General features: G+C 36.4%; 1 protein-coding gene across 14 annotated transcripts in view; it reads left to right on the forward strand.

The window, feature by feature from the left end:
- GRIA4 (glutamate ionotropic receptor AMPA type subunit 4) overlaps window positions 1-22,996 on the forward strand; it is a 515,605-nt gene that overhangs the window by 374,305 nt on the left and 118,304 nt on the right. The window lies entirely within an intron of this gene.

Raw genomic sequence — 22,996 nt, forward strand, 5'->3', positions numbered from 1 at the left:
CAGATAAGCTTGATATCTGCCATAGTGACCTTTAAAGCTAATTATAATGTTTGTTTTACTATGATATTACTTGACAAATTAGATAATGGCCTTTTGTCTGTGTGAATGATAAATGTGCTACTCTATGGATGAAGATTGTCAATACTTAGATGTATTACAAGAATGATTAAAATTGATGACCCATGTTTTTTAATTTTATGAAAAACAAGTTTGAAATGGCTATTTAAGAAAGTCTTTTGTTGGGAGTAATCCAAATTATTTTAATACTGTCAACTTTTCACATATATATAGATGTTTATTGTTTGTACAACATACAGGCATTAGTATAAAATTCTTAAAGGTGTAAGTCAAGTCCTTTTAGATTTCTTGGCAAGGCTCAAGTATTTCTTGTTAACTTTGCAAGTGCGGGGGAAAACTGACCATGCAGAGGGCCATTCTCCTTGATTTATCAGAGTACCCTGATAAAAAGGGCAGTATCATATCTTCCCTAAGGGCTTGATCTCAAAAGTGGTTTATCCTAGAGAAGTTAAGAATGTGTTCTCCTTTTCCTCTTTTCCCACCACATATTTCTTTGGTGAGGATCTTGCACTCAAAGCATGGAAAGAACACAATGCTACAAAACAGATTCATATTCATCCACTCTTTTCATGTGGCAAGTGGGCCATCATACTTTGAGACAGGAATTTTAAGTCTTTAGTGAACTAGGTTTCACTATGGAGTTGAGATATTAAAATACATCAGTAAACTCTAAAGTTTTATTGTATTGTGTTTCTTGAATAAAGTATAATTTTGTTACTTAATATTATCATGAAAATACTGAGAAATTTTTACCTGTTTTTTCCATTGCTTTTAGTAGGCCTGTAGTCTGGATGTTTCAAAATATTTTATAAAACTATAAATCTTAAAGCAAATATATCCTGATATTAATCACCATAAGAGAAAAAGAGAGACATTTATTGATGTGACTTATAATGTCACAATGACATTATACAAGGAGACTCTAGCAAATAGAAGGTTTTAATACCATCTATTCTTTCCAAACAATGGAATTCAGAAGGAAGAAAAAAGACAATATGTTACAGATTATCATGCCAGAACGGAATTGCTGACATTGACAAACCAATACAAAATTAAAAGAATTAATAGTTATAATATCCTAATGGGTATAACAGCCTGTATTAAACAGCCCTAGTAGATGGCATCACATTCAAGTCATCTATATAACGACTAAGTAACAACATATGAAGTAGAAAAGACTGATTTAGTTGGAGGGATTATGATGGAGACAAGGGAAGCTCCTAAACTCCCTTCCTTCCACAGACACACATACAGAGCAATTCCTCTGAGAAAAATCCAGAAACTAACTGAATGACTCCTACACATCAGGCAGCTGAGCAAACACCCACACAGAAATGGGTTGGAAAGGGTGAGGCACACTCTTTCCATAAACACTACTCCCAGCATAGTGCCATACAATTGGAAGGGAATCCCCAACCCTCAGCTTCTACATGAAGAGCAAAGGACTTGGACCACATGTTTAACACCTCAGTTTTTAAGGCTGCCACTCAAGAGAGAGCCCCTCAAAAACACCTAGGTCCAAAAGCCAATGGGACATGCATCCACATGACCACAGTGGTGTGAAACTAGAAATTAATTACAAGAAAAAAACTGGAGAATCTACAAATATGTGGAGATTAGCCAAAGGCTCCTGACAACCATTGGGTCAAAAGAAATCAAGAGTGAAATAAAAAAGTACCTTGAGACAAATGCAATTGGAAATGGAAACATACCATGCCAGAACATATGGAATACACCTAAAGCAGTTCTAAAAGGGAAGTTTATAGAAATAGATGCCAACATTAAATAAAAATAGAGAAATCAAATAAAGAACTTTGTACCTCAAGGAACTAGAAAAATGAGAAAAAACTAAGCTCAAATTTAGGTGAGGGAAGGAAATAACAAAGATCAAAGTGGAGATAAATGAAATAGAGACTAAAAAGACAATAGAAAATATCGATGAAGGTAGTTTTAAAAGATAAACAAAATTGACAAATCTTTAACTAGACAAAGGAAAAAGAAAACTTTTAAAAATCATAAAGGTAAGAAGATCAATTGCAGCTAATACCACAGAAATACTAAAGATCATAAGAAACTACTATGAACAATAATACTGACAAATTATATACCCTAGAAGAAATGAATAAATACCTAGAAGCATAAAACATATCAAGCATGAATTATAATTAAAAGGAAAATCTGAACTAATCAATAACAAGAGAGTAGTTTGAATCAGTAACCAAATCACTCCTCCACAAAAAAGTCAAGGACCATATGGCTTCATGGATAATTTCTACCAAACCTTTAAACAAGAATAATTACCAAAACTTTTAAAATTATTCCAATAAATAGAAGCAGAGAGAACACTTCCAAATTTACTTTCAAGGCCAACATTACACTGATACCAAAGCCAGACAATGACACTACAAAAAAAGTAAATTTCAGACTGATTGTTGAACATAGATACAAAATCCTCTACAAAATATTAACAAACCAAATTAAACAGTACATTAAAAGGATGGAACGAAGATCATATCAAGATCAAGAGGGATTTGCCCAGAGATGCAAGGATGGTTTGATATCAGCGAATTGACCAATGTGATGGCACCACATTACAAAAAGAATAAAAATCATATGATCATCTCAATAGAGGCAGAAAAAGCTTTTGACATAATTCACATCATTTCATGATAAAAAAATCTCAAGAACCTGAGTATAGAAGGAACATACTGCACTATAAAAAAGGCCATGTATGACAAGCCCACATCTAACATCATATCTAATGTTGAAAAGCTGAAAGCTTTTCATTTAACATGAGGATGTCTTCTCTCACCACTATTTTTCTTTTTTTATTTTTATATTTATTTAGTTATTTATTTATTTTTTAATTTAATTTTATTTTTTTATATAGCAGGTTCTTATTAGTTATCCATTTCATACATATTAGTGTATATATGTCAATCCCAATCTCCCAATTCATCACACTACAACCACCACCCACCCCCGCCACGTCCCCCCTTGATGTCTATACACTTGTTCTCTACATCTGTGTCTCAATTTCTGCCCTGCAAACTGGTTGATCTGTACCATTTTTCTAGGTTCCACATATATGTGTTAATATACAATATTTGTTTTTCTCTTTCTGACACTTCACTCTGTATGACAGTCACTAGATCCATCCACATCTCTACAAATGACTCAATTTCATTCCTTTTTCTGGATGAGTAATATTCCATTGTATATATGTACCATATCTTCTTTATCCATTCATCTGTCAATGTGCATTTAGGTTGCTTCCATGTCCTGGCTATTGTAAATACTGCTGCAATGAACATTGGAGTATGTGTGTCTTTTTGAATTATGGTTTTCTCTGGGTATATGCCCAGTAGTGGGATTGCTGGTTCATATAGTAATTCTACTTTTAGTTATATTAAGGAACCTCCATAGAGTTCTCCATAGAGGCTGTATCAATTTACATTCCAACCAACAATACAAGGGGGTTCCCTTTTCTCCACACCCTCTCCAGAATTTAATGTTTGTAGATTTTCTAATGATGCCCATTCTAATTGGTGTGAGGTGATACCTCAGTGTAGTTTTGATTTGCATTACTATAATAATTAGTGATTTTGAGCAGCTTTTCATGTGCATCTTGGCCAACTATGTGTCTTCTTTGGAGAAATGTCTATTTAGGTCTTCTGCCCATTTTTCGATTGGGTTGTTTGTTTTATTAATATTGAGCTGCATGAGGTGTTTATATATTTTAGAGATTAATCCTTTGTCCATTGATTCATTTGCAAATATTTATCCCATTCTGAGGGCTGTCTTTTCATCTTGTTTGTACTTTCCTTTGCTGTGCAAAAGCCTTTAAGTTTCTATAGCTCCCATTTTTTCATTTTTCTTTTCATTTCCATTACTCTAGGATATGGATCAAAAAAGATCTTCCTGTGATTTATGTCAGAGTGTTCTTCCTAAGTTTTCCTCTAAGAGTTTAAGTGTCTGGTCTTACATTTAGGTCTCTAATGCATTTTGAGTTTATTTTTGTGTATGGTGTTAGGGAGTATTCTTTTTTTTTTTTTTACATCTTTATTGGAGTATAATCGCTTTACAATGGTGTCTTAGTTTCTGCTTCATAACAAAGTGAATCAGTTATACATATACATATGTACCCATATCTCCTCCCTCTTGCATCTCCCTCCCTCCCAACTTCCCTATCCCACCCATCCAGGTGTTCAGAATGCACCGAGCTGATCTCCCTGTGCTATGTGTCTGCTTCCCACTAGCTATTTATTTTACGTTTGGTAGTGTATATATGTCCATGTCACTCTCTCACCTTGTCACAGCTTACCCTTTCTCCTCCCCATATCCTCAACTCCATTCTCTAGTAGGTCTGTGTCTTTATTCCCATCTTACCCCTAGATTCTTCATTACAATTTGTTTTCTTAGATTCCATATATATGTGTTAGCATATGGTATTTGTCTTTCTCTTTCTGATTTACTTCACTCTGTATGACAGACTCTAGGTCCATCCACCTCACTACAAATAAATCAATTTCACTTCTTTTTATGACTGAGTAATGTTCCATTGTATATACGTGCCACATCTTCTTTATCCATTCATCCGATGATGGACACTTAGGTTGTTTCCATCTCCTGGCTGTTGTAAACAGAGCTGCAATGAACATTTTGGCACATGACTCTTTTTGAATTATGGTTTCCCCAGGGTATATGCCCAGTAGTGGGATTGCTGGGTCATGTGGTAGTTCTATTTGTAGTTTTTTAAGGAACTTCCATACTGTTCTCCATAGAGACTGTACCAATTCACATTCCCAACAGCAGTGCAAGAGTGTTCCCTTTTCTCCACACCCTCTCCAGCATTTATTGTTTCTAGATTTTTTGATGATGGCCATTCTGACTAGTGTGACATAATATCTCATTGTAGTTTTGATTTGCATTTCTCTAATGATTAATGATGTTGAGCATTCTTTCATGTGTTTGTTGGCAATCTCTATATCTTCTCTCAGGAAATGTCTGTTTAGGTCTTCTGCCCATTTTTGGATTGTTTTTTTTGTTTTTTGTTATTGAGCTGCATGAAGTCTTGTAAATTTTGGAGATTAATCTTTTGTCAGTTGCTTCATTTGAAAATATTTTCTCCCATTCTGAGGGTTGTCTTTTGGTCTTGTTTATGTTGCCTTTGCTGTGTAAAAGCTTTGAAGTTTCATTAGGTCCCATTTGTTTATTTTTGTTTTTATTTCCATTTCTCTAGGAGGTGGATCAAAAAGGATCTTGCTGTGATTTATGTCATAGAGTGTTCTGCCTGTTTTCCTCTAAGATTTTGAGAGTATCTGGCCTTATATTTAGGTCTTTAATCCATTTTGAGCTTATTTTTGTGTATGGTGTTAAGGAGTGTTATAATCTCATACTTTTACATGTACCTGTCCAGTTTTCCCAACACCACTTATTGAAGAGGCTATCCTTTCTCCACTGTATATTCCTGCCACCTTTATCAAAGATAAGGTGACCATATGTGCGTGGGTTGATCTCTGGGCTTTCTATCCTGTTCCATTGATCTATATTTTTGTTTTTGTTCCAGTACCATACTGTCTTGATTACTGTAGCTTTGTAGAATAGTCTGAAGACTGGGGGCCTGATTCTTCCAGCTCCGTTTTTCATTCTCAAGATTGCTTTGGTTATCAGGGTCTATTGTGTTTCCATACAAATTGTGAAATTTTTTGTTCTATTTCTGTGAAAAATTCCAGTGGTAGTTTGATAGGTATTGCATTGAATATGTAGATTGCTTTGGGTAGTAGAGTCATTTACACAATGTTGATTCTTCCAAGAATCCAAGAACATGGTATACCTCTCCATCTATTTGTATCATCTTTAATTTCTTTCATCAGTGTCTTATAATTTGCTGCATACAGGTCTTTTGTCTCCTTAGGTAGGTTTATTCCTAGATATTTTATTTTTGCTGCAGTGGTAAATGGGAGTGGTTTCTTGATTTCACTTTCAGATTTTTCATCATTAGTATATAGGAATGCCAGAGATTTCTGTGCATTAATTTTGTATCCTGCCACTTTACCAAATTCATTGATTAGCTCTAGTAGTTTTCTGGTAGCATCTTTAGGATTCTCTATGTATAGGATCATGTCATCTGCAAACAGTGACAGTTTTACTTCTTGTTTTCCGATTTGGATTCCTTTTATTTCCTTTTCTTCTCTGATTGCTGTGGCTAAAACTTCCAAAACTATGTTGAATAAGAGACGTGAGAGTGGGCAACCTTGTCTTGTTCCTGATCTTAGTGGAAATGCTTTCAGTTTTTCACCATTGAGGATGATGTTTGCTATGGGCTTGTCATATATGGCCTTTATTATGTTGAGGAAAGTTCCCTCTATGCCTACTTTCTGCAGGGTTTTTATCATAAATGGGTGTTGAATTTTGTCAAAAGCTTTCTCTGCATCTATTGAGATGACCCTATGGTTTTTCTCCTTCAGTTTTTTAATATGGTGTATCACATTGATAGATTTGCGTATATTGAAGAATCCTTGCATTCCTGGAATAAACCCCACTTGATCATGGTGTATGATCCTTTTAATGTGCTGTTGGATTCTGTTTGCTAGTATTTTGTTGAGGATTTTTGCATCTATGATCATCAGTGATATTGGTCTGTAGTTTTCTTTCTTTGTGACATCCTTGTCTGGTTTTGGTATCAAGGTGATGGTGGCCTCGTAGAAGGAGTTTGGGAGTGTTCCTCCCTCTGCTATATTTTGGAAGAGTTTGAGAAGGATAGGTGTTAGCTCTTCTCTAAATGTTTGATAGAATTCGCCTGTGAAGCCATCTGGTCCTGGGCTTTTCTTTGTTGGAAGATTTTTAATCACAGTTTCAATTTCAGTGCTTATGATTGGTCTGTTCATATTTTCTATTTCTTCCTGATTCAGTCTTGGCAGGTTGTGCATTTCTAAGAATTTGTCCATTTCTTCCAGATTGTCCATTTTATTGGCATAGAGTTGCTTGTAGTAATCTCTCATGATCTCTTTTATTTCTGCAGTGTCAGTTGTTACCTCTCCTTTTTCATTTCTAATTCTATTGATTTGAGTCTTCTCCCTTTTTTTCTTGATGAGTCTGGCTAGTGGTTTATCTATTTTGTTTATCTTCTCAGAGAACCAGCTTTTAGTTTTATTGATCTTTGCTATTGTTTCCTTCATTTCTTTTTCATTTATTTCTGATCTGATTTTTATGATTTCTTTCCTTCTGGTAGCTTTGGGGTTTTTTTGTTCTTCTTACTCTAATTGCTTGAGGTGCAAGGTTAGGTTGTTTATTCTAGATGTTTCCTGCTTCTTAAGATGGGCTTGTATTGCTATAAACTTCCCCCTTAAAACTGCTTTTGCTGCATCCCACAAGTTTTGGGTCATTTTGTCTCCATTGTCATTTGTTTCTAGGTATTTTTTTTATTTCCTCTTTGATTTCTTCAGTGGTCACTTCATTATCAAGTAGTGTATTGTTTAGCCTCCATGTGTTTGTATTTTTTACAGATCTTTTCCTGTAATTGATATCTAGTCTCATGGCATTGTGGTCAGAAATGATACTTGATACAATTTCAATTTTCTTAAATTTACCAAGGCTTGATTTGTGACCCAAGATATGATCTATCCTGGAGAATGTTCCATGAGCACTTGAGAAAAATGTGTATTCTGTTGTTTTTGGATGGAGTGTCCTATAAATATCAATTAAGTCCATCTTGTTGAATGTATCAGTTAAAGTTTGTGTTTCCTTATTTATTTTCATTTTGGATGATCTGTCCATGGGTGAAAGTGGGGTGTTAAAGTCCCCTACTATGTATGTGTTACTGTCAATTTCTCCTTTTATGGCTGTTAGTTTTTGCCTTATGTATTGAGGTGCTCCTATTTTGGGTGTTTAAATATTTACAATTGTTATATCTTCTTCTTGGATCGATCCCTTGATCATTATTTGGTGTCCTTCTTTGTCTCTTCTCATAGGCTTTATTTTAAAGTCTATTTTGTCTGATATGAGATTTGCTCCTCCAGCTTTCCTTTGGTTTCCATGTGCATGGAATATCTTTTTCCACCCCCTTACTTTCAGTCTGTATGTATTTCTAGGTCTGAAGTGGGTCTCTTGTAGACAGCATATATATTGGTCTTGTTTTTGATCCATTCAGCCACTCTGTGTCTTTTGGTGGGAGCATTTAATCCATTTACATTTAAGGCAATTATCGATATGTATGTTCCTATTCCCATTTTCTTAATTGTTTTGGTTTGTCATTGTAGATCTTCTCCTTGTCTTGTGTTTCTTGACTAGAGAAGACCCTTTAACATTTGTTGTAAAGCTGTTTTTGTGGTGCTGAACTCTCTCAGCTTTTGCTTGTCTGTAAAGATTTTAATTTCTCCATCAAATCTGAATGAGATCCTTGCTGGGTAGAGTAATCTTGGTTGTAGATTTTTTCCTTCATCACTTTAAATATGTCCTGCCAGTCCCTTCTGGCTTGCAGAGTTTCTGCTGAAAGATCAGCTGTTAACCTTATGGGGATTCCCTTGTGAGTTATTTGTTGTTTTTCCCTTGCTGCTTTTAATATATTTTCTTTGTATTTAATTTTTGACAGTTTGATTAATATGTGTCTTGGCGTGTTTCTCCTTGGATTTATCCTGTATGGGACTCTCTGTGCTTCCTGGACTTGATTAACTATTTCCTTTCCCATATTAGGGAAGTTTTCAACTATAATCTCTTCAAATATTTTCTCAGTCCCTTTCTTTTTCTCTTCTTCTTCTGGAACCCCTATAATTCGAATATTGGTGCATTTAATATTGTCCCACAGTTCTCTGAGACTGTCCTCAATTATTTTCATTCTTTTTTCTTTATTCTGCTCTGCAGTAGTTATTTCTACTATTTTATCTTCCAGGTCACTTATCCGTTTTTCTGCCTCAGTTATTCTGCTATTGATCCCTTCTAGAGCATTTTAAATTTCATTTATTGTCTTGTTCATCATTGCTTGTTTCATCTTTAGTTCTTTAGGTCCTTGTTAAATGTTTCTTACATTTTCTCTATTCTATTTCCAAGATTTTGGATCATCTTTACTATCATTATTCTGAATTCTTTTTCAAGTAGACTGCCTATTTCCTCTTCTTTTGTTAGGTCTGGTGGGTTTTTATCTTTCTCCTTCATCTGCTATGTGTTTTTCTGTCTTCTCATTTGCTTATCTTACTGTGTTTGGGGTCTCCTTTTTACAGGCTGCAGGTTCGTAGTTTCTGTTGTTTTTGATGTCTTTCCTCAGTGGCTAAAGTTTGTTCAGTGTGTTGTGTAGGTTTCCGGTGGAGGGGACTAGTGCCTGTGTTCTGGTGGATGAGGCTGGATCTTGTCTTTCTGGTGGGCAGGTCCACATCTGGTGGTGTGTTTCGGGGTGTCTGTGGATTTATTATGTTTTTAGGCAGCCTCTCTGCTAATGGGTGGGGTTGTTTTCCTATCTTGCTAGTTGTTTGGCATAGAGTGTCCAGCACTGTAGCTTGCTGGTCATTGAGTGAAGCTGGGTGTCAGTGTTGAGATGGAGATCTCTGGGAGATTTTCACCATTTGATATTACGTGGAGCTGGGAGTTGTCTTGTGGACCAGTGTCCTGAATTTGGCTCTCCCACCTCAGAGGCACAGCACAGACTCCTGGTTGCAACAACATGAGCCTTTCATCCACACGGCTCAGCATAAAAGGGAGAAAAAGTAGAAAGAAAGAAAAAAAGAAAGAGCGTAAAAGAAAAGAAAATAAAGTAAGATAAAATAAAATAAAGTTATTAAAATAAAAAATAATTATTAAGAAAAAATTTAAAAAAAAAACGGTAGGATAGAACCCTAGGGCAAATGGTGAAAGCAAAGTTTTACAGACAAAATCTCACACAGAAGCATACACATACACACTCACAAATAGAGGAAAAGGGGTAAAAATAATAAATCTTGCTCTCAAAGTCCACCTCTTCATTTTGGGATGATTCATTGTCTATTCATGTATTCCACAGATGCAGGGTACATCAAGTTGATTGTGGAGATTTAATCCACCGCTCCTGAGACTGCTGGGAGAGATCTCCCTTTCTCTTCTTTGTTCACACAGCTCCCCGGGCTCAGCTTTGGATTTGGCCCCGCCTGTGTATGTAGGTCACCAGAGGGTGTCTGTTCTTTGCTCAGACAGGACAGGGTTAAAGGAGCAGCTGACTCGAGAGCTCTGGCTCACTCAAGTTGGGGGAAGGGAGGGGTTGTGGATGCAGGGCGATCCTGCTGCAACAGAGGCCAGCAGGACTTTGCACCAGCCTGAGGTGCGCCATGCGTTCTCCCAGGGAAGGTGTCCCTGGATCCCGGGACCCTGGCAGTGGCGAGCTGCACAGGCTCCCCTGAAGGGAGGTGTGGATAGTGACCTGTGCTCACACACAGGCTTCTTGGTGGTGGCAGCAGCAGCCGTAGCATCTCATGCCCGTCTCTGGGGTCCATGATGTTAGCCGCGGCTCACGCCCATCTCTGGAGCTCCTTTAAGCAGCGCTCTTAATCCCCTCTCCTCACACACCAGGAAACCAAGAAAGAAGAAAATGTCTCTTGCCTCTTCGGCAGGTCCAGACGTTTCCCCGGACTCCCTCCCGGCTAGCCGTGGTGCACTAACCCCCTGCAGGCTGTGTTCATGCTGCCAACCCCAGTCCTCTCCCTGTGCTCTGAGGGAAGCCTGAGCCTCAGCTCCCAGCCCCGCCTGCCCCAGTGGGTGAGCAGACAAGCCTCTTGGGCTGGTGAGTGCCGGTCGACACCGATCCTCTGTGCGGGAATCTCTCCACTTTGCCCTCCACACCCCTGTTGCTGTGCTCTCCTCCGCAGCTCTGAAGCTTCCCCCTCTGCCACCTGCAGTCTCCACCCATGAAGGGGCTTCCTAGTATGTGGAAAGCTTTCCTCCTTCACAGCTCCCTCCCACTGGTGCAGGTCCCGTCCCTATTCTTTTGTCTCTGTTTATTGTTTTTTTAATTTTTCCCTACCCAGCTGTATGGGGAATTTCTTCCCTTTTGGGAGGTCTGAGGCCTTCTGCCAGCGTTCAGTACATGTCCTGTAGGAGTTGTTCCACGTGTAGATGTATTTCTGGTGTATCTGTGGGTAGGATGGTGATCTCCGCATCTTACTCTTCCGCCATCTTCCCAGAAGTCCCTGTAGGGACTATTCTAACTTCATTCTTTTATATGTAGCTGTCCAGTTTTCCCAGCACCACTTATTGAAGACACTGTCTTTTCTCTATATCCTTACCTCTTTTGTCATAGATTAGTTGACCATAGGTTTGTGGGTTTACCTCTGGGCTTTCTATCCTGTTCCATTCATCTATATTTCTGTTTTTTGTGCCAGTACCATACTGTCTTAATTACTGTAGCTTTGTAATATAGTCTGAAGTCAGGGAGTCTGATTCCTCCAGCTCCGTTTTTTTTCATCAAGACCACTTTTGCTATTCAGGGTCTTTTGTGTCTCCATACAAATGTTAAGATTTTTTTGTTCTAGTTCTGTAAAAAATGCCATTGGTAATTTGATAAGGATTGCACTGAATCTGTAGATTGCTTTGGGTAGTATAGTCATTTGCACAGTGTTGATTATTCCAATCCAAGAACATGATATATCTCTCCATCTGTTTGTATCATCTTTAATTTCTTTCATCCATGTCTTATAGTTTTCTGCATACTGGTCTTTTGTCTCCCTCGGTAGGTTTATTCCTAGGTATTTTATTCTTTTTGTTGCCGTGGTAAATGGGAGGGTTTCCTTAATTTTCCTTTCAGATATTTCATCATTAGTGTATAGGAATGCCAGAGATTTCTGTGCATTAATTTTGTATCCTGCAACATTACCAAATTCATTGATTAGCTCTAGTAACTTTCTGGTGCCATCTTTAGGATTCTTTATGTATAGTATCATGTAATCTGAAAAAAGTGACAGTTCTAATTCTTCTTTTCCAATTTGTATTCCTTTTAATCTTTTTCTTCTCTGATTGCTATGACTAGGACTTCCAGAACTATGTTGAATAATAGTGGTGAGAGTGGACATCCTTGTCTTTTTCCTGATCCTAGAGGAAATGCTTTCAGTTTTTCACCATTGAGAATGATGTTTGCTGTGGGTTTGTTCTGTATGACCTTTATTAGATTGAGGTAGGTTCCCCCTAATCCCACTTTCTGGAGAGTTTTTATCATAAATGGGTGTTAAATTTTGTCAAAAGCTTTCTCTGCATCTATTGAGATGATCATATATTTTTTCTTCTTCAATTTGTTAATATGCTGCATCACATTGATTGATTTGCATATATTGAAGAATCCTTGCACTCTTTGGTTAAATCTCACTTGATCATGGTGTATGATCCTTTTAATTTGTTGTTGGATTCTGTTTGCTAGCATTTGTTGAGGATGTTTGCATCTATATTCATCAGTGATATTGGTCTATAATTTTCTTTTTTTATAGTATCTTTGTCTGGTTTTGGTATCATGGTGATGGTGACCTCATAGAATGAGTTTGGGAGTGTTCCTTCCTCTGAAATTTTTTGGGAGACTTTGAGAAGGATGAGTGTTAGCTCGTCTCTAAATGTTTGATAGAATTCACCTGTGAAGCCATTTGGTCCTGGACTTTTGTTTGTTGGAAGATATTTAATCACAGTTTCAATTTCATTACTTGCGATTGCTCTGTTCCTCCCTGGTTCAGTCTTGGAAGCTTATTCCTTTCTAAGAATGTGTCCATTTCTTCCAGGTTGTCCATTTTATTGGCATTCAGTTGCTTGTAGTAGTCTCTGAGGATGCTTTGTATTTCTGCAGTGTCTGTTGTAACTTCTCCTTTTCCTTTCTAATCTTATTGTTTTGAGTCCTCTTCCTCTTTTTCTTGATGAGTCTGGCTAATGATTTATCAATTTTGTTTTTCTTCTCAAAATACCAGCTTTTAGTTGGTTTTTTTTTCAACTTTTAGTTTTATTGATCTTTGCTATTGTTTTCTTTGTTTCTATTTCATTTATTTCTGCTCTGATTTTATGATTTCTTTCCTTCTACTAACTTTGGGTTTTGTTTGTTCTTCTTTCTCTAGTTCTTTTCAGTGTAAAGTTAGATTGTTTATTTGAGTAGTTTGTTGTTTCTTGAAGTAGGATTGTATTGCTATAAACTTCCCTCTGAGAACTGCTTTTGCTGCACTCAATATGTTGTGGATTGTCTTGTTTTCCTTGTCATTTGTCTCTAGGTATGTTTTGGTTTCTTCTTTGATTTCCTCAGTGATCTCTTGGTTATTTATTAATGTATTCTTTAGCCTCCATGTGTTTGTGTTTTTTACTTGTTTTTCCCTGGAAGTGATTTATAACTTCACAGCATTGTGGTCAGAAAAGATGCTTGATATGATTTCCATTTTCTTAAATTTACTGAGGCTTGATTTGTGACCCAAGATGTGATCTATCCTGAAGAATATTCCATGCGCATTTGAGAAGAAAGTGTAATCTGCTGTTTTGGGATGGAATGTCCTATAAATATTAATTAAATCTCTGGCCTATTGTGTCATTTAAAGCTTGTGTTTCCTTATTAATTTTCTGTTTGGATGATCTGCCCATTGGTGTAAGTGAGGTGTTAAAGTTCCCCACTATTATTGTGTCACTGTCAATTTCCTCTTTTATAGCTGTCAACATTTGCCTTATGTATCGAGGTGCTCCTATGGGGGGTGGAGATATGTTTATTACTGTTATATCTTCTTGTTGGATTGATCCCTTGATCATTATGTAGTGTCCTTCCTTGTTTCTTGTAACATTCTTTATTTTCAAGTCTATTTATCTGATATGAGTATTACTACTCCAGCTTTCTTTTGATTTCCATTTGCATGGAATATCTTTTTCCATCCCCACACTTTCAGTCTGTATGTGTCCCTAGGTCTGAAGTGGGTTGCTTGTAGACAGCATATATATGGGTCTTGTTTTTGTATCCATTCAGTGAGCCTGTGTCTTTTGGTTGGAGCTTTTAATCCATTCACGTTTAAGGTAATTATTGATATGTACATTCCTATTACCATTTTCTTATTTATTTTCAGTTGTTTTTGTAGACTCTTTTCTTCTCTTCTGCTTTGCACTTAGAGAAGTGCCTTTAGCATTCGTTTTAGAACTGGTTTGGTGGTGCTGAATTCTGTTAGCTTTTGTTTGTCTGTAAAGCTTTTGATTTCTCCATCAAATCTGAATGAGATCCTTGCTGGGTAGAGTAATCTTGGTTGTAGGTCCTTCCTTTTCCTCACTTTAAATATGTCATGCTACTCCCTCCTGGTTTGTAGAGTTTCTGCTGATAAATCAGTTGTTAGCTCTATGGGAGTTCTTCTTTATGGTATTTGTCATTTTTCCCTTGCTGCTTTTAATAATATTTCTTTGTCTTTAATTTTTTTCAATTTGATTACTATGTGTCTCGGTTCGTTTCTTCTTGGGTTTATCCTGTATGAGACTCTGTGCTTCCTGGACTTGGGTTGCTATTTCCTTTCCCAAGCTAGGGGATTTTTCAACTATAATCTATTCAAATATTTTCTTGGGTCCTTTCTCTCTCTCTTCTCCTTCTGGGACCCCTATAATGCAAATGTTGTTGCATTTAGTGTTGTCCCAGAGGTCTCTTAGGCTGTCTTCATTTTTTTCATTCTTTTTTCTTTATTCTGTTCCACAGCAGTGAATTCCACCATTCTATCTTCCAGGTCACTTATCCATTCTTCTGCCTCAGTTATTCTCCTACTGATTCCTTCTAGTGTATTTTTCATTTCAGTTATTGTATTGTTCATCTCTGTTTGTTTGTTCTTTAATTCTCTAGGTGTTTGTTAGACATTTCTTGCATCTTCTCAACCTTTGCCTCTATTCTTTTTCTGAGGTCCTGGATCATCTTCACTATCATTATTCTGAATTCTTTTTCTGGTAGGTTGCCTATCTCAACTTCATTTAGTTGTTTTTCTGGGGTTTTATTTTGTTCCTTCATCTGGTACATAGCCCTCTGCCTTTTCTTCTTGTCTATCTTTCTGTGAATGTAGTTTTTGTTCCACAGGCTGCAGGATTGTAGTTCTTGTTTCTGCTGTCTGCCCTCTGGTGGATGAGGCTATCTAAGAGGCTTGTGCAAGTTTCCTGATGGGAGGGACTGGTGGTGGGTAGAGCTGGCTGTTTCTCTGGTGGGCAGAGCTCAGTAAAACCTTAATCTGCTTGTCTGCTGATGGATGGGTCTGGGTTCCCTCCCTGTTGGTTGTTTGGCCTGAGGTGACCCAACAATGGAGCCTACCCAGGCTCTTTGGTGGGGCTAATGGTGGATGCCGGGAGGCCTCATGCCAAGGAGTACTTCCAGAACTTCTGCTACCAGTGTCTCTGTCCTCACAGTAAGACACAGCCACCCCTTACCTCTGCAGGAGACCTCCCAAAACTAGCAGGCAGGTCCGGTTCAGTCTCCTATGGGGTCACTTCTCCTTCCCCTGGTCCCGATGTGCACAACACCCTGTGTTTGTCCTCCAAGAGTGGCATCTCTGTTTCTCCCAGCCTTGTCAAAGTCCTGCAATCAAATCCTGCCAGCTTTCAAAATCTGACTGTCTAGGAATTCCTCCTCCCATTGCCAGACCCCCAAACTGGGAAGCCTGACATGGGGCTCAGCACCTTCACTCCAGTGGGTAACTTCTGTGGTTTAAATGTTCTCCAGTTTGTGAGTCACCCACCCGGCAGTTACAGGATTTGATTTTATTGTGATTGTGCCCCTTCTACCATCTCACTGTGGCCTCCCCTTTGTCTTTGGATGTGGGGTATCTTTTATGGTGAGTTCCAGTGTCCTCCTGTCAATGACTGCTCAGCAGTTAGTTGTGATTCTGGTGCTCTTGCAAGAGGGAGTGAGCACACGTCCTTCTAGTCTGTCATCTTGATTCAATCTCTCACCACAATTTTTCAATATAGTACTGAAGTCCTAGCCAGAGCAATGAGCCAAAAAATAAATAAATAAAAGGATTCAATTTAGAAAAGAAGAAGTAAAATTGTCTGTATAAATGACATTATAGTATTGATAGAAAAAATCACCAAAAAAGATTCCAAAAAAAATTTTTAGAATAAATGACTTCAGTAAATTTGCAGGATACAGAATTAATATAGAACTCAGTTGTGTTTCTATACAATAACAGCAAACTCTCAGAAAGAAAAATTAAGAACAGCTGGAGGCATTACATTTCCTGATTTCAAACTCTATTACAAAGCTATAGTAATCAAATCAATATTGTATTGGAATAAAAACAGACACATAGATAAATGGAACAGAATATAGAGCTCAGGAATAAACCCCAGCATATATGGTCACTTAACTTTCAACAAAGGAGTGAAGAATATACAATAAGGAAAGGTTAGTCTCTTCAATAAATAATGTTGGGAAAACTGAATATGCACATTCAAAAGAATGAAAATGGACCTTTTTACTATATAAAATGGATTATTGAAAATAAGATCTGAAACTGTAAAACTCCTAGAAGAAAAGCTAGGGGATAATCCCCTTGACTTTGGTCCTGGCAATGAGTTTTTGGATCTGATACCTAAAGCACAAGCAAAAAAAAAAAAAAAAAAAAAAACCAAATAAGTGAGACTACATCAAATGAAAAAGCTTCTACACAGCAAAGGAAACCATCAACAAAATAAATAGACAATCTACTGAATGGGAGAAAATATTTGCAAACCACATATCAAATAAAGGGTTAATATTGAAAATATACTAGGAATTCCTACAACTTAATAGCAAAACTCAAGTAATTTAAAAATGGACAAATGACCTAAGACATTTTTCCAAACAAGACAAATTATCAACAGATATGAAAAGATGCTCAACATAATTACTCATCACAGAAATGCAAATCAAAACCCCAATGAGATACCACCTCAAACCTCAAATTCGTTAGGGTGGCTATTATCTAAATGGATAAATATATATTATATATATATATAAAAACATGGTATAACATGGTCATTATAGTTATTAATACTATATTATTGAAATTTGCTAAGAGAGTAGAAATTTTGTTCTCATCAAAAAAAGAAATGTGAAGTGTTGGGTGTGTTAATTAAATCAATGGTGGGTATCTTTCACAGTGTGTACACATATCAAATCATCAATTGTACAGTTTGAATATATCGCAATTTTATTTGTCATGTATCCCTCAATACAGTTGAAAAAATACTGATTTAATGAGAATAGTAAGAACTGATTCCTAAAATAAAAATTCTTACTGGTTAGTGAAGGCTACAAATATTCTAGAAAGTTTCAAATATTCTGTAGTCATAAAGTTGAAAATCAAAACAGAAAGTATGAAGTCCAATTCATATTTAACAAAAAGAGAAGAATGAAACAAGGCAAACATCAAAATGGGATGTTTAAAATTATATCATGAATTTACAAGCATATTATTTTTATAATTGAAGTATAGTTCATTTACAATATTGTGTTAATTTTAGGTGTACAGCATAGTGATTTAGGTGTGGGGTTTTTTGCAGATTATATTTCATTATAGGTTATTATGAATTATTGAATGTAATTCCCTGTGGTATACAGTAAATTCTTATTCCTTATCTATTTTATATATAGTAGATTTGTATCCATTAATCCCATACTCCTAATTTGTTTCTTCTCCTTCCCTCTACACTTTGGTAAACATAAGTTTCTTTTCTATGTCTGTGAGTCCATTTCTGTTTTCTATATAGATTCATTTGTATTCTTTTTTAGGTTCCTCATATAAGTGATATCATATAGTATATGTCTTTTTGCTGTCTGACTTACTTCACTAAGCATAATATTCTCTAGGTCCATCCATGTTGCTGCAAATGGTGTTATATCATTCTTTTTATGGTTTCGTAATATTCCACTGTGTATATATATATATATATATATATATATATATATATATATATATATCCCATATATTTTAAGCCAGTTGTCTGTTGATGGACACATGGGTTGTTTCCATGTCTTGACTGTTGGAAATAGTGCTACTATGAACATTGGGCTGCATGTATCTTCTTGGATATGTGCCCAGGAGAGGGATTTCTATATCTTATGGTAGTTCTATTTTTAATTTTTCAAGGAATATTTATTCTGTTTTCCATAGTGGCTGCACCAATTTACATTCCTACAAACAGTGTGCAAACTCTTTCTAGCAATTATTATTTGTAGATTTTTTTTTTTTTTTTTTGCTGTACTTGGGCCTCTCACTGTTATGGCCTCTCCCATTGTGGAGCACAGTCTCCGGATGCGCAGGTTCAGCAGCCATGGCTCACCGGCCCAGCCACTCCGTGGCATGTGGGATCCTCCCAGACTGGGGCATTTGCAGGCCGACTCTCAACCACTGAGCCACCAGGGAAGCCCTATTTGTAGATTTTTTGATGATAGCCTGTTGTGAGATGATACCTCAATGAGATTTTGATTTGCATCTTTCTAATAATTAGTGATGTTGAGCATCTTTTCATGTGCCTATTGGTCATCTGTATGTCTTCTTTGGAAGAAATATCTATTTAGGTCTCTGTCCATTTTTTGATTGGGTTGTTTATTTTTCAGATATTAAGCTATATGAACTGTGGGTATATTCTGCATATTAACCTCTTGTCAGTTGCATCATTTGAAAATATTTTCTCCCATTCCATAGGTTGTCTTTTCATTTTGCTTATGGTTTCCTTTGCTTCACAAAAGCTTTTAAGTTTGATTAGGTCCAATTTGTTTATCTTTGCTTTTATACATTTTGCCTTTGGGAGACAGATCAAGGAAAATATTACTACGATTTATGTCAAAGACTGTTTTGCCTGTGTTCTCTTCTAGGAGCTTGTAGTGTCCTGTCTTACATTTAGGTCTTTAAACCGTTTTGAGATTATTTTTGTATATGGTATGAGAGAGTGTTCTAATTTCATTGAATTACATATAGCTATTCAGTTTTCCCAACAGCACTTGATGAAGAGACTGTCTTTTCTCCATAGTATATTCTTCACTTCTTTGTCATAGATTAATTTATAGTAGATGCATAGGTTTATTTCTAGGCTCTATATTCTGTTCCATTGCTTTATATGTCTGTTTTTGTGCCAATACCACACTGTATTGTTTACTGGAACTTTGCACTATAGTCAAAGTGTGGAAGGGTTTTACTTCCAGCTTTAATCATTTTCCTCAGGATTGCTTTGTCAATTCTGGGTCTTTTGTGGTTCCATATAAACATCTTTATTGGAGTATAATTGCTTTACAATGTTGTGGTAATTTCTGCTGCATAACAAAGTTAATCAGCTATACGTGTACATATATCACCATATACCCTCTCTCTTGTACCTCCCTCCCACCCTTCCTATCCCACCCCTCTAGGTGGTCACAAAGCAGTGAGCTGATCTCCCTGTGCTATGCAGCTGCTTCCCACTAGCAATTTTACATTTGGTAGTGTATATATATCAATGTTACCCTTTCACTTTGTCCCAGCTTACCCTTCCCCCTCCCTGTGTCCTCAAGTCCATTCTCTACATCTGTGTCTTTATTCCTGTCCTGCCCCTAGGTTCTTCAGAGCATTTTTTTTTATTATTCCATATATATGTGTTAACATATGGTATTTGTTTTTCTCTTTCTGACTTACTTCACTCTGTATGACACACTAGGTCCATCCACCTCACTACAAATAACTCAATTTCATTTCTTTTTATGGCTGAGTTATACTCCATTGTATATATATGCCACATCTCTTTATCCATTTATCTGTTGATGGACACTTCGGTTAGTTCCATGTCCTGACTACTGTAAATAGTGCTGCAATGAACATTGTGGTGCATGTCTCATTTTGAATTATGGTTTTCTCAGGGTATATGCCCAGTAGTGGGAATGCTGGGTCATACTGTAGTTCTATTTTTAGTTTTTTAAGGAAAATCCATACTGTTCTCTATAGTGGCTGTATCAATTTACATTCCCACCAACAGTAAAATATGGTTCCTTTTTCTCCACGTCCACTCGAGCATTTATCATTTGTAGATTTTTTGATGATGGCCATTCTGACTGGTGTGACATGAAACCTCATTGTGGCTTTGATTTGCACTTCTCTAATCACTAGTGATGTTGAGCATCCTTTCATATGTTTGTTGGAAATCTGTATATCTTCTTTGGAAATATCTATTTAGGTCTTCCCCCTAGTTTTGGATTGGGTTTTTTGTTTTCTTGATATTGAGCTGCATGAACTGCTGTGTATTTTGGAGATTACTACTTAGTCAGTTGCTTCATTTGCAAATATTTTCTCCCATTCTGAAGGTTCTCTTTTCATCTTCTTTATGATTTCCATTGCTGTGCAAAGCTTTTAAGTTTCATTAGGTCCCATTTGTTTATTTTTGTTTCTATTTCCTTTTCTCTAGGAGGTGGGTCAAAAAGGATCTTGCTGTGATTCATGGCAGAAAGTGTTCTGTCTATGTTTTCCTCTCAGAGTTTTATAGTGTCTAGCCTTACCTTTAGGTCTTTAATCCGTTTTGAGTTTATTTTTGTGTATGGTGTTAGGGAGTGTTATAATTTCATACTTTTACATGTACCTGTCCAGTTTTCCCAGCACCACTTATTGAAGAGGCTGTCTTTTCTCCAATGTATATTCTTGCCTCCTTTATCAAAGATAAGGTGACTATATGTACATGGGTCTATCTCTGGGCTTTCTATCCTGTTCCATTGATCTATATTTCTGTTTTTGTGCTAGTACCATACTGCTTTGATTACTGTAGCTTTGTAGTATAGTCTGAAGTCAGGGAGCCTGATTCCTCCAGCTCCGTTTTTCTTTTTCAAGATTGCTTTGGCTATTTGGGGTCTATTGTGTTTCCATACAAATTGTGAAATTTTTTGTTCTAGTTCTGTGAAAAATGCCATTGGTAGTTTGATAGGGATTGCATTGAATCTGTAGATTGGGTAGTATATTCATTTCCACAATTTTGATTTTTCCCATCCAAGAACATGGTATATGTCTCCATCTGTTTGGATCATGTTTAATTTTTTTCGTCTGTGTCTTAACAGTTTTCTGCATACAGGTCATTTTTCTCCTTAGGTAGGTTTATTCCTCAGTATTTTATTCTTAATGTTGCAGTGGTAAATGGGAGTATTTCCTTAACCTCTCTATCATTTTTTTCATCATTAGTGTATAGGAATATAAGAGATTTCTGTGCATTAATTTTGTATCCTGCTACTTTATGAAATTATTGATTAGCTCTAGTAGTTTTCTGGTAACATTTTTAGGATACTCTATACATAGTATCATGTCATCTGCAAACAGTGAGAGTTTTATTTCTTCTTTTCCAATTAGGATTCCTTTTATTTCTGTATTATCTAATTTCTGTGGCTAAAACTTCCACAACTGTGTTGAATAATAGTGGTGCGACTGGGCGACCTTGTCTTTTTCCTGATCTTAGTGGAAATGTTTTCAGTTTTTCACCTTTGAGAATGATGTGGGCTGTGGGTTTGTCATATATGGCCTTTATTATGTTGAGGTAATTTCTCTCTATGCCTACTTTCTGAATGGCTTTTATCATAAATGGGTGTTGAATTTTGTTGAAAGCTTTTTCTGCATTATTGGGATTATCATGTGGATTTTATCTTTAATTTGTTAATATGGTTTATCGCATTGATTGATTTATGTATATTGAAGAATGCTTGCATTCCTGGGATAAACCACACTTGATCATGGTTTATGATCATTTTCATGTGCTGTCGGATTCTGTTTGCTAGTATTTTGTGGAGGATTATTGCATCTATGTTCATTAGTAATATTGGCTTGTAGTTTTCGTTTTTTGTGACATCTTTGTCTGGTTTTGGTATCAGGGTGATGTTGGCCTCATAGAATGCATTTGGGAGAGATCCTTCCTCTGCAATATTTTGGAGGAGTTTGAGAGGGATAGGTATTAGCTTTTCCCTAAATGTTTAATAGAATTCACCTATGAAGCCATCTGGTCCTGGGCTTTTGTTTGTTGGAAGATATTTAGTCACAGTTTCAATTTCAGTGCTTGTGATTGGTCTGTTTTATTTTCGATTTCTTCCTGGTTGTCCAACTTATTGGCATATAGTTGCTTGTAGTAATCTCTCATGATCCTTTGTATTTCTGCAGTGTCAGTTGTTACTTCTATTTCATTTCTATTTCTGTTGATTTGAGTCTTCTCCCTTTTTTTATTGATGTGTCTGCCTAATGGTTTATCAGTTTTGTTTATCTTCTCAAAGAACCAGTTTTTAGTTTTATTGATCTTTGCTATCATTTCCTTCATTTCTTTTTCATTTATTTCCCATCTGATCTTTATGATTTCTTTCATTCTGCTAACTTTGGGGGTTTTGGGTCCTCTTTCTCTAATTGCTTTAGGTGTAAAATTAGGATGTTTATTTGAGATTTTTCTTGTTTCCTGAGGTAGCATTTTATTGCTCTAAAGTTCTCCCTTAGAACTGCTTTTGCTACATCCCATACATTTTGGGCTGTCGTGTTTTCATTGTCGTTTGTTTCTAGGTAGTTTTTGATTTCCTCTTTGATTTCTTTAGTGATCTCCTGGTTATTAAGTAGCATATTGTTTATCTTCCATGTGTTTTCATATTTTACAGTTTTTTCCTGTAATTGATATCTTATCTCATAGCATGTGGTTGGAAAAGATACTTGCTATGATTTCAATTTTCTTAAATTTACCTAGGCTTGATTTGTGACCCAAAATATGATCTATCCTAGATAATGTTCCATGGGCACTTGAGAAGAAACTGTATGCTGTTGTTTTAGGATGGAATGTCCTATAAATATCAATTAAGTCCACCTTGTTTAATGTGTCGTTGAAAGCTTGTGTTTCCTTATTTATTTTCATTGTGGATAATCTTCCATTGGTGAAAGTGGGGTGTTAATGTCCCCTACTGTGATTGTGTTACTGTCGATTCCCCCTTTTATCACTGTTAATATTTGCCTTATGTATTGAGGTGCTCCTATGTTAGGTG

This window comes from Pseudorca crassidens, chromosome 9 (assembly GCF_039906515.1).
Source record: "Pseudorca crassidens isolate mPseCra1 chromosome 9, mPseCra1.hap1, whole genome shotgun sequence".
Classification (NCBI taxonomy): Eukaryota; Metazoa; Chordata; class Mammalia; order Artiodactyla; family Delphinidae; genus Pseudorca; species Pseudorca crassidens.